At 44.0% G+C, this 12098-nt stretch overlaps 1 protein-coding gene across 13 annotated transcripts in view; it reads left to right on the top strand.

The window, feature by feature from the left end:
* The window catches only part of PLCB4 (phospholipase C beta 4), a 208693-nt gene that overhangs the window by 79861 nt on the left and 116734 nt on the right, over window positions 1-12098 (top strand). For 10 of the 13 annotated variants that reach the window (XM_053380670.1, XM_053380668.1, XM_053380669.1 and 7 more), the window contains one exon: window positions 780-832. The exons of the other annotated variants lie outside the window; for them this stretch is intronic. The gene's annotated coding sequence lies outside the window, so the exon portion shown is untranslated. The remainder of the gene's footprint in view (window positions 1-779; window positions 833-12098) is intronic. 13 annotated transcript variants of the gene reach the window in all.

Genomic DNA, 12098 nt, shown 5'->3' with positions numbered 1-12098 from the left:
CTATCTATCATCTATCTCATCAGCATCTATTGTTATCTATCCTGAAAAGAGCTCCCTTCTATGGTTTTTTTTTAAAGGTGCACATATAACTAACTTATTGAAACAGACCTTTTAAAAATCCTAAATTCTTTAGTCTGAAAAGAATATGAATATTAGAGGGATTTTTGCTTTTTATGGCTATAGGTAGAGAGCAACATCTGACTGACAAAAAGCTACCTTCTCTATACCTGGGACATTCCTGAATCCATACAGAGAATGTTCCATATATAGGTAAATATTATATGTGAAGGGTGTTGTCAGGTGTTGTTTTCTGTATAATGGCACGCCTGTAACTCTTTCCCTGTTCTTTGGGTTTGGCAATAAATGTTTGACTAGATGTAGATGTGAATTGTGCTACGCCCTACCACCGTAGGCTTGGCTAGTCTTTCTTTAATTGAAACACATGTCTAGCATTTTCCCACTTGTGGTTTAAGGGGAAATGTAACAAATCTTTTTTCTTTTTTTTCCTTTTTTTTGGAAGTGATTGCATAGTGCCATATATATAATGCGAAAGTAATGGCCTGTTTTCACTGATCATTAGTTTTATTTCTTAAAGAAGAAATTGTTGTGCATTCTGTTGTGTCTGTGTGTGTCTGTAAACTGTCTTGGGTCGTTTTGAGAAAACTGACCAAGAAATGCTAGAAGAAATTAATAACGGTGATAATGTTTTGATTTATAAAGATGGCTTTGCACAATGGGGCTTCTGTAAACAACCCTTTTCACTATTTTGCTTCTTGCAGAAAGAAAAGTATCCCTGGCCACTCAAACATAACAGTTGGATAAGTGCTACTTGGTAAGTTTCCTGTTTATACGCAATGGTGCAAAATTGCCACCATTGTATGAATCATAAACCATGTTTTGGGAGATTTGGGAAGTATGTGGAGATGCTAAACAAGAGCTCATGTTTGATTTTATTGGTGTCAGTGTTGTAAACAAAAATTGCCCTTTTCCCTTATGGGGTATCCAAGAGCCCATATAGAGTCCTTACATAGGTTCCCTATTGCTAGGAGAGAATAACAGAGGCCAACCAGAGAATATGGAGAAGCAAAGCAGCTAGTAAGCTTGATCTTTATTGATCTATTGCAACAGGGTGCTCCCCTCACCCACCAGAGAGAGGAGGGACCCAGAAAAATGGCATGCAAGGCCTTATAAAGACTTTTGAAATTCCCATCCTGTAGATCAAGACCACCCCCAGAAACATCATACATACATCACAGAAGGGGTGTAACGTAAGACAACCCTCAGATACATCACACCTACATCACAGAAAAGGCGGTCTAAAACAGAAATTTGAATATTGTTTTCTCCTGTTGTTTATCTCCTGTCTGGCAGGTTACTTGATTGGATTGCCTGGGGAGCCTGGCCATTCTTTTGTGGTGATAAATACTTAGTTCCTGGACCAGGTCACAGGCTCACACCCTATTCGAACACAGACATACCCTTAAGACAGGATTTGTGAAGGAAAAGACAATGGGGAGGCTTTTCCACTTTGACCTTGCAGAGAAAACATTTGCTCAGTTTAGGAATCAAAATGGCTTCAGGTTGGTCTTCCTGTGCTGATCTATGTACGTGCGGTTATGAGCATTACCATATATCTAAGACCACAAAATTCCTATCACATCAGGAAACTTTAGCATAGATGGTATGCATTGCTTCAGGCAGGGATTGCCCTCCTGGCTCTTGAGCTGAAACTGGCAAAAGCTCCTTTAATCTTTAGCTTGCTCCTTCCAGCTAATTGCCCGGTTACAAAGGCATCAGATTCATCATAGCTCCTTATACACAGCAAGAGAACAGGCCATGAGCAACAGAAGGTGTCAAGGGTTATAGCAAGTGAATCTGGCAGCATCTGAAGGAAACCTCAGGAGGCAATTTCTTTTTGCAGCTCTAATCTAATATATCACATTGCTACTTTGGGCTGGGGAAACTTGTACTCCCTTGGTGCTGATCGGAGAAACTAGACTTGCACATCTCAGAATATGTATATATCTTTGGAGAACAATCTCTCTGCTACCAGCTATCAAGGGAAATATATGTTGCTGTCATCTAAAGGTAGTATCAGGTCTGATTCCTGAGTGTTTTTTAATCTGTTTATTTATTGTGAACCTCAGATCTCTTGGCTGGGTCAAAATTTAAGATGATGCCAAAATGACAAAAAATGATGGGAAGAATCAGAAATCAAGAAGACCAAAATTTTAATAAGGAATGGGGGAAATTTATAATTTAACTAATAACTACTGTAAACAGTTAAGATCGTTAATAGGATTGGAATAACATTTGTAGTTTAATGGTGAATTTTGGATATAATAGAGATGTAAGCAATTTGGATTATTATAAAAGATGCGGGAGGAAATTACTAACAATAGGATCCATAATGGGGAGGAAGGAAAAAGAAGTCCAGGAGTTTCTTTGCAGTCTTGTTTTGTAAGAATCTAAAGCTGTACTCCCAGCCTTGCTTACCTGAAAGTAGGCCCCATTGAAATCAACAGGACTTACTTCCTGAGTAGACATAGTTAGCATTGTTGTGTAAAATTACATCAGTAGTAGTTTTAGAAGCCTGCAAACAAAGGTTTGGCTGTTGAGGGGGGCATAACTTTTTCCAGAAAAGGTGTGTGTGTGTGGGGGGGTGTTGTATGGAAGAAAACATGGACGCTACTGGTTTGCACAGTCAACTCTGCCCAACGTTTCTGTTTACCAACAAGTTAAAGCCCCATTTAATGGTCTTGTTCTGACTTGGCTTCATATGTCCCCATGTAGCCAAATCTCAACGTAGTACAGTGGTACCTCGGGTTATATATGCTTCAGGTTACATACGCTTCAGGCTACAGACTCCTCTAACTCAGAAATAGTACCTCGGGTTAAGAACTTTGCTTCAGGATGAAAACAGAACTCATGCTCTGGTGGTGCAGCAGCAGCAGGAGGCCCCATTAGCTAACTTGGTACCTCAGGTTGAAAACAATTTCAGGTTAAGAACGGACCTCCAGAACGAATTAAGTTCTTAACCCGAGGTACTACTGTATTAAGAAGCTAAATCCTAGGAACATGCCTTGTACCTGCCTTAGACCATTGATTCTTTGACCATTGGCCCACTAAGCTTGGTTTCAGCCAGGAATTCCTCCCCGCCCTACTTGGACTTGCTGGGAATAGAAGTTGGGGCCTTCAGAGGAAGTGGTGGCCTCACATTGGCACCCTGTTGTTCAATAAAAAGGAGGGGAATGGCACCCAGTAGCAATGGCACTCAGTTGGCCACTGCTGGTAGGTGGGGCAAACCCTTTGCACATGTTCACAGGCTGCCCCAGAGACCACCAAAATGCCTCCCCATCTCTGCTGCCTGCCATGTTGGGGTGAGCACTTATCTCAGCTGTCGAATTTCCCTTGCCTGGTCCTCCTGTTACCGTCACTACAAGTTCTCTGCCTCCTTTCCCCATCTCTAGAAGTTGCGGGTGAGATGGCTTTGCCACAGCATCACCTGTGAAGAAACGCAGGAGGGCTGATTCCTCTTCTAAAATAAAATAAAAGCCAGCAGTTCTCTAGAGCTGTGCCTTCATTCGTCATCAGTAGACCTCGCCTCTTTGAATTTGTCCGGAATGCTTTCTTGCTCCATGACTTTTGTACTGTGGGAACTTGCACGTTAATAAAAATAAGGGGGTTGCAAATGGCCGATGTTGTTTTCACCCCTTGGTGCAAAGGCTGCAAGTAGCATTTAAGGTAAATAAAGCACTTAGAGATCAGCGCAGATGACATCCTTAGTTAAACTAACATCTGTAGCTCAGTAACACTGTCTGTTTGACTTGGGTTTTTGTCAGATTGTGTTTGATTCTGGAAGCTATGTGGAATGTGAGATCACTCTGCTCCTTTGATAATTGGTCACTGTAACTATTATGTTTTCAGGTAGTTAACACTACCTGTTCTTTTTTGCATTTCATTTCCCTCTGTACACACTCCTCTAAACTTTTGTTGCAAGACAAATATATGTTCGTTAAAATAAAGGGGGATTTCCTTTAATGAATCTCAGAAGTGCATTAAGAAAAGCGGCATGCTTAGTGGAGAGGTCATTTTAAATTCCACACAGTGATACATTTGCACAATCATTTGTGTTTTATACTCTACATGCTTCATGTCTCTAATGTATGTTTTATACTTTTGCTGATTCCATCTCCTGGATATAATCTGGGCTTTTGTGAAACCAATTAGCAGCCACGTTTCAATTCTTCCAGGATTTAGGAGTGAAGCGTAACTCTTATAGAGGAAATCTTCCCTGTTTTGCAACGTTAACTCTTTTGATTCACAATACACAATGATATTTTCCTCAGCTTATTCCATTACTAGTGGGTTAATTGGGATAATGCCCCAACAATTGACGGTATTTCCTTTGAACCATTGTTTTCGGATGATGGAATGGAGCATTAAATTGTGCAATGCTCCTTTCCTGAACGACCAACCAGGAGGCACAGAGTTTGATTTAGAAAAAAAAAAAGTTGTTAGTTTTGGATAACAGCCCCCTCTCAAAACTGGCAATATTGCCTAGAGGCATTATGCATTGACTTTAATGTCTTATTGACCCTGAAAACAATGTCCGCCTTATCTGATATCAAGATAATCTTGCTAAGAGTGGGAGGTTCCCTTCTTATCTTTGGAAAAACCTTCCTGATGTCGTCTGCTTGCATATAAACTGTGCCAAGGGAGGTGTAGTCTCAGATGAATGCTGGCAACTTTGCTGCTAAGCAAACTGCTGGCCTCAATGTTTTGCCTTCAAAGAATTCACTGCAAACTTTTGCGAAGATTTCCACACTATATGAATGTTTACATGTCAGCTGAATGAACTTTTAAATTATTGTTTTAAGGTATCTCCTCCTTAACCGTGGTCTGTAATGTTAGGGAAAACTTACCATGATGTGCGAACCAAGCCATTATGTCTAAATACCTAAACCTCATAGTTTGGAGTTGGCTCAAAGAGTGATCCAAACCATGGTTTGCATTTGCGTGTTGAGGTCCCCAGGGCCACCCCAATAACTCACACATCACACCAAAAATTTTGTTTAAGGTTTTTGGCATAATTTTGGCCACAACTGGCCACAAATTTGGCCACAGATTTGGCCACAAATACAAACATGTGAGTGGTTGCTTAAGCATTGTTTGCGACTATCTGCCCCCACCGTGGGGGACAGACTGACATTCTGCATGCCTGCGAAAGTCAGAAAAGGGGAATACACTTGGGGGTAGCGATGGAGCAGGGAACCTGCCCTCAGCCCTCCCCAAATGCAGCCAGGAGCTCTTGCAGTGGCCCAAGCCCCCTTGACAGGGTGGACAAGCAATAGGTAGCCCCCGATTCCTTTAACGGAATCCCTTGCAGCAGCAGCATTAGAGGGGCAGGCACAGCCAATCCATGCCCCTCAACCAACCAAACCATAAACCAATGCCTAACCGCAACCTTACAAGTTGTGACGATTTGCTACGCAGTAGGCAAAAACCAAATGGCCCCAGCCAATCAGCCAGATGGACAAAATTCCTACCGGGCCCCTGCCCCAAGAGCAGACGACCCCATGACAGGCATAGCAAGGTCAAAGTGAACAACCCTAATTCTAGGGAGGGGGGGACGGGCAATCCGACGCACGGGTGAAAAGAGGAAGTCCTAGCCTTGTGCAAGGAGTTTTAGCAACATTAACTTCATCCCAACAACAAGGGAAGCCCAATCGCACCAGTGGCCAATGATCAATTAGCCCGCCCCCAACTTTGGCGTGTCCTGGCGGCCCCCACTGCAACACGTGCTCTCCATGAAGGAGAACACGCTTAATCACAAGAGTTGTGCTTCCTTGCATTTTCAGCCTTTGTGTTTACAAGCAAGACTCCTTGGTGCCCTTGTTCTTCTGGGGGCAAGGCTTGACAAGGGAAATCACCTTTTTCAATGTACAGTTGGATTCTTAACCATTGTTTAGGAAACAAAAGAACAGTTAAACGTTAACCGTATGGCCCAGTTAATGTTAATAGAGTGAAGCGCTCACATCCGTAGAATTCCACCAAATGCATTTGCAAGTTGTAATGTTGCTCTTGTAGAAGATACTTTGAGTCTGTAGTGATCAGGCAGCTTAGCCGTGGTGACTGGCTGTTCTAGGATGGCAAAAGCCGCATGTGTCGTTGAACAACAAGATCCATCTGGTTGCTCTCCATTTAGGACGGGTGCTTTTGGAGAGGAAAGATTAATGAGCATTTTATTAGAAAGGCCTTTTTGTTTTTCCCAGCTGGCCTTTATGTAATCTGATAATGCCACGAAAATTGATAGTAAGACCATATCTAATAAAACCTTGCTCTCCTCCCCATTTGTGTGGTACTAATCACTAATGCATCAACGTATGCCAGGCTTTGTTTTGTTAGAACTGATTCTGAGTCTGAGATAATTAAAATATCTGTGTGTGCTTTAAGTTGGAAGGTTTACCTTAGGTTTTTAGTGTCCGAGAGGAAGCCCAGTTTAATTGCAGCAGTTTATTTCTCTCTCCCCCTCCCCTTTACATTTCTTGGCCTCAGTTGGCAGCTGCAGAATCCTTATTCTGGGTTACCCTCCAATTTGTATGGATTGACAGTATTTATTTCAGGCTTGAGGTTGGTCTGAAGAGGTTTCTGTGGCGATTAATGATGTCAGAGAAGAGTGACATCAGAGTGTTGTTTGCTAAAAAACAAGCTTAGGTAATGTTACCCTGGAGATGCAATTCCTCTGCTTTTCAGAGCAGAGAAAAACAGCTTCCCTCTAGTAGTAAACACTAAGTGCTGTGAAAAGCGTTCTCCAGAAGTATCGATCTGTGAGGCTGGAATGATAAAGGTGCTAAAGGTTTGTGTGTGGCAGGGCTGGCCCATGACATTTTGCAGAGCAGAACATGGAGGGTCCCACCCAGGGCCGGATTTAGGTTTGATGAGGCCCTAAGCTACTGAAGGTAATGGCGCCCTTTGTATGTCCAGCTGTCCTTTGTCAACAACAAATTGTTGCTGTTTTTGTGTTGAATATATGCTATATGGTAATTTATGGACCTAATAGGGATCTAACCAGTGATATTTTAGGGGACAGGCTAGCAGGTGGGGCCCATTACTTACATCATAGGAGCCTATACAACACAAAACACTGTTGCTGTATATAGATTTTATTTTATTTGTTTTTTATCTTATATTTTGGAAATGTACATCCAGTTTCCCCCCCTTTAATTTTTTTTGGGGCCCCCAAGAAAGTGGGGCCCTGAACTATAGCTTGTTTAACTTATACATAAATCTGGCACTTGTCCCACCACTCCAGGCAAGGTTTGTAGTACCCAAGGCTCTTGAGGCAGAAAATCCCACTCCCTGACAGTAAGACTACTATAATAATAAATTACTCAGATAAAAAATTTCTGCCTCTTTCATAACAACCCAAATCAGCTTCCAGATGCAGTCATCTCACTCTGCCTAATGTTAGGATCAGCCCTCCTTTTTGAATGTAAACTCTTAAAAAAAAAAAAGAACTTACAAAATGGAGGTGTTTCAACCTAACCTTAAGTAATGCAAATGACTGCTGAAGACTGATAGGGACAGTGCTATTTTGCTATTATTTTTTTTAGTCGGAGCTAATGAATTGCCATGCCTGTGGGATGCAGGTGGCGCTGTGGTCTAAAACACTGAGGCACTTGGGCTTGCCGATCAGAAGGCTGGAGGTTCAAACAGTGGCGGAACTTCATGCTCTGGCACCGGGGGGCGGAGAGGTGTGGGCGTGACGTAGTGCACGTCCTGGGGGCGTGGCATGCTGCCTGCGGGGGCATGGCACCCAGCGCAGGGGGGGCAGCCGCAATGGCACCACACTGGGATCGTGCTGCCGGGGGCTGTACGCTCCCCCCGCACTCCTCTTCCTCTGCCAGTGGGTTCAAATCCCCGCAACGTGGTGAGCTCCTGTTGCTCTGTCCCAGCTCCTGCCAACCTAGCAGTTCGAAAGCACTCCAGAAAGTGCAAGTAGATAAATAGGTACGACATTGGCGGGAAGGTAAACGGAGTTTCTGTGCGCTCTGGCTTCCGGTGTTCTGTTGTGCCAGAAGCAGTTGAGTCCTGCTGGCCATGTGACCCGGAAAGTTGTCTGTGGACAAACGCCGGCTCTCTCGGCCTGAAAGCGAGATGAGTCCCGCAACCCCATAGTCGCCTTTGACTGGCCTTAACAGTCCAGGGGTCCTTTATCTTTTGCCTTTACCTGCCTTTTTTGTACAAATAAATGTGGTTGATTCATTACCTTGTTATTATAGACCTCTGGTAAGAGAACCTAATATGCAGGAACAGGAGAGTAAAAGCAAGTTAAGAAACCCCAGCCTGGTCCAAGGTGCAAAGGACATAATACTCATGAACATGGTGAGCAATGTGTTGGCGTGCCAGGCAGTATGTCCTTGTGAACAGCAGTTGTGGGCTGGTACATTCAGGTGAACAGCAGTTGTGGGCTGGTACATTGGCCAGTTTCTCTCTCCTTCAGCATCAGCATGACATCACAATGGCCTGTGTCTCTCCTGGTTGGACACATCTATGTGAGAACACAGTGGCCTGTCTGTGAAATAGGCAGCATCAGCATGAGATCACAGTGGCCAGTTTTTCTCCCTCAGGTGGCTAGCATGGACCATAGTGGGCAGCCCCTGTCCTTCAGGCAGGAAGAATCATCTTGTGGGGTGCAGCATTCATTCCTCTTCATTCCTCTTCCACTCAGGCAGGCAGTAACATGTGGGCAGAATATTTATTTCTCTTGAGGAAGCTGCCAAAAGCAGATACATGTCAGCACAATTTCTTTCTCGGTGAGGTGGGCTTAGTTGGTAGCAGATGGTGGACCCTGTATGTTCTTCTCTTAGTGAGGTGGTCAGCAGAAGTATGAGTGTAGTGGTCATCTCACAGAAATGGGCAACAGCAGGCGGACAGAGAAGCAGCAGGCAAGGCAAAGAGCTGGCAAGTAGGCAATCCATCTATTACAGGGCCTCTCTACTTACGGGAAGTGGATGTGGGTGGCGCTGTGGTCTAAACCCCTGAGCCTCTCGTGTTTGCTGATCGTGAGGTTGGCAGTTCAAGTCTGTGTGAAGGGGTGAGCTCCCATTGCTCTGTCCCAGCTCCTGCCAACCTAGCGGTTCGAAAGCACACCAGGTCAAGTAGATAAATGGCGTTTCCATGCACTCTGGTTTCCCTCATGGTGTCCCGTTGTGCCAGAAGCGGTTTAGTCATGCTGTCCACGTGACCCAGAAAGTTGTCTGTGGACAAATGCTGGCTCCCTCAGCCTAAAAGCGAGATGAGCACCACAATCCCATAGTTGCCTTTGACTGGACTTAACCATCCAGGGGTCCTTTACCTACATTTCTGTGTGCAAATTAAGTCATCTACATCTATGCAGAGTTCTTGCTCCTCCCAGAAAATGAGTTAAGTTTAAAATCCTATCAGTGGAGGTAGCTAGCGTAAGCCATGATGGGCTTCCTCTGTTGCGCTTGCAAAAGCCCTCTGCTTTGCACAGCCTTCTGTAAAGTGAATCTGGAGTTAAAGGGCATGCTTCGGATGACAGTGTGGCTGAGCCGTACATGGGAGAGGCTGTCTTCTCCAGTAGCAGAGACTGAACACATGTTGTTTCAGTGGGAGAGAGGAGTATTGCGAAGAGGATGCCAGGCAACAGTGAAGGAGGCTGATACTGCGACAACACAAACTGTGGTTAGATGTCAGCATGATTATATAGTTGTGTATACAGTTGTTATATAATTGATTTTAAGCTGCTATAATAATGGTTGTGAAATGATTTAGAATCATTCCTTTGATTGTCAGAATAAATAAACCTGCTGCACTCCTGAGAGGGAAAGGCCTTCTGAAAGGAAACTGGGATTGTCAGTTTGAAAGTGCCGGTTAATATTGGTTATAATAATAATTATAATAATATTTTATTTATACCCCACCCTCCCCGGCCAAGACTCAGGGCGGCTAACACTGAATAGAAATACAGTAAAAACATTTTTTTAAAAGTTGATTAAAATATGTTAGAATACAGTTTAAAATGCAGCTTAAAATGCAGCCTCGTTTTAGTGGTAGCCTATAAATCAAAGCCATAAGGGGAGAAAACGTCAAATATTCACTGGGGCCAACTATCCATGCTGGTCCTACATGGGCCAGCAAAAAGAGCCAAGGGAATATTGATATACAAATCCCATATAAGGGGTTCCATCAAAAATAAATAAATGAGAGGGGGGTTTAGACTGAGTCCAGCCCAAAGGCCAGATGGAACGCCTCTGTCTTGCGGGCCCTGTGGAAAGATGTCAAATGCCGCAGGGCCCTGATCTCCTGCGGTAGGGTGTTCCACCAGGCCGGGGCCAGAGCTAAAAAGGCCCTGGCCCTGGTTGAGGTCAATCGTAACCTCCTTGGGGTTCAGGACTTCCAAAGTGTTGTTATTTATGGACTTTAAGGTCCTACACGGGGCATACCATGAGAGGCGGTCCTGTAGGTACTGACCCTGTACTCCACCGGGAGCCAGTGCAGCTGGTAAAGCACTGGATGAATGTGATCTCATGGCAAGGACCCCGTAAGGAGTCTCACCACGGAATTCTGCACCCGCTGGAGTTTCTGAGTCAGCTTCAAGGGGAGTCCCGCATAGAGCGAATTACAGTAATCAAGCCTGGAGGTGACCATCGCTTGGATCACTGTAGCCAGATCGGGGCGAGAAAGGTAAGGGACCAACTGCTTAATACGGCGGAGATGGAAAAATTGCCGTAGCTGCAACCTGCGCCTCCATAGAGAGGGAGGCGTCGAAGGTTACACCCCAGCTTTCGACAGAGAGTGATCATAAGTGACAGATTGAAGATTTGGGATTGTAGCCCACTAAGATTTGCTCAAAGTCGACCCGGTGACATTACAGACCCAAATATGTCATGACCATTAATTTCAGTGGGTCTTTGTTAAGTGTGACTAATGTTGGATACAACATTGGGCATTTTTTAATTAAATGGAACTCAGTTGCTGAAACAAATAGGAATTTCTCCCATACAGGTTTCCAACCACTCCATCCACCCCCCCTTCTGGTTTTCTGTTCTGTGGTCATTGCCTCCAGGGGTCAGCCATCATTCCTGGACTTCACTGGGCTCTTTTGGGGTCCCCTTCTTATGGTTTTAGGGACACGGGGGGCGCTGTGGGTTAAACCATAGAGCCTAGGACTAGCCGATCAGAAGGTTGGCGGTTCGAATCCCCGCGACGGGGTGAGCTCCCGTTTCTCGGTCCCTGCTCCTGCCAATCTAGCAGTTTGAAAGCACATCAAAGTGCAAGTAGATAAATAGGTACTGCTCTGGTGGGAAGGCAAACGGCGTTTCCGTACGCTGCTCTGGTTCTCCAGAAGCGGCTTAGTCATGCTGGCCGCATGACCCGGAAGCTGTACGCCGGATCCCTCGGCCAGTAAAGCGAGATGAGCACCGCAACCCCAGAGTCGGCCACGACTGGACCTAATGGTCAGGGGTCCCTTTACCATTACCTCTTATGGTTTTAGCCCCTAAAGTTTGCCTGTACTTTTGCAACCTCAAGGATTCTCCCTAGTGTGTGATTTGTGCCATTTGGCTCCATAAGGATCCACACTTGGTGAATTTCATTTGCTTTAAATATATATTATGGCTATAGTAAAGGTTAGGGTTTACATAACTAGACCCAATATATTTCAAATGGATGTTTCATAAGCAGATGCTTTAATCCCAAAGCTCACGTTGCTGAGACAGATATTTAAAATGGCTTGTGTTTTTGCTGTTAATTAGCTGTTTTGCTTTAAAGCAAGGTGGATTTGATTTAAATCACTAGTCAGTAAGACTTGATTTAAATATCTCTTTTTTTTAGCAGAAAGATTCATTCTTGCTGGTATAATCTTAATATTTACAACCAGATGAAGGTTTCACTTTTGGAATAATAAATTTTCAGAGTAGCTTTTACAGGTATATCAAAAATTACTGATTTGGTTATACTATTAGAAATACACAGACAGATAATTATGAACTTATTGTGAGGTTTAATAAGTTAATAACTTGTCTGCTCTACTTTATTGGAAGGAGAAAAATAGTCATTTCCTTAACAAC

The sequence above is a fragment of the Podarcis raffonei genome, chromosome 3 (genome assembly GCF_027172205.1).
Source record: "Podarcis raffonei isolate rPodRaf1 chromosome 3, rPodRaf1.pri, whole genome shotgun sequence".
Lineage (NCBI taxonomy): Eukaryota > Metazoa > Chordata > Lepidosauria > Squamata > Lacertidae > Podarcis > Podarcis raffonei.
The sequence above is the reverse complement of the archived record's forward strand: the minus strand, read 5'-3'. Positions and strand labels throughout refer to the sequence as shown.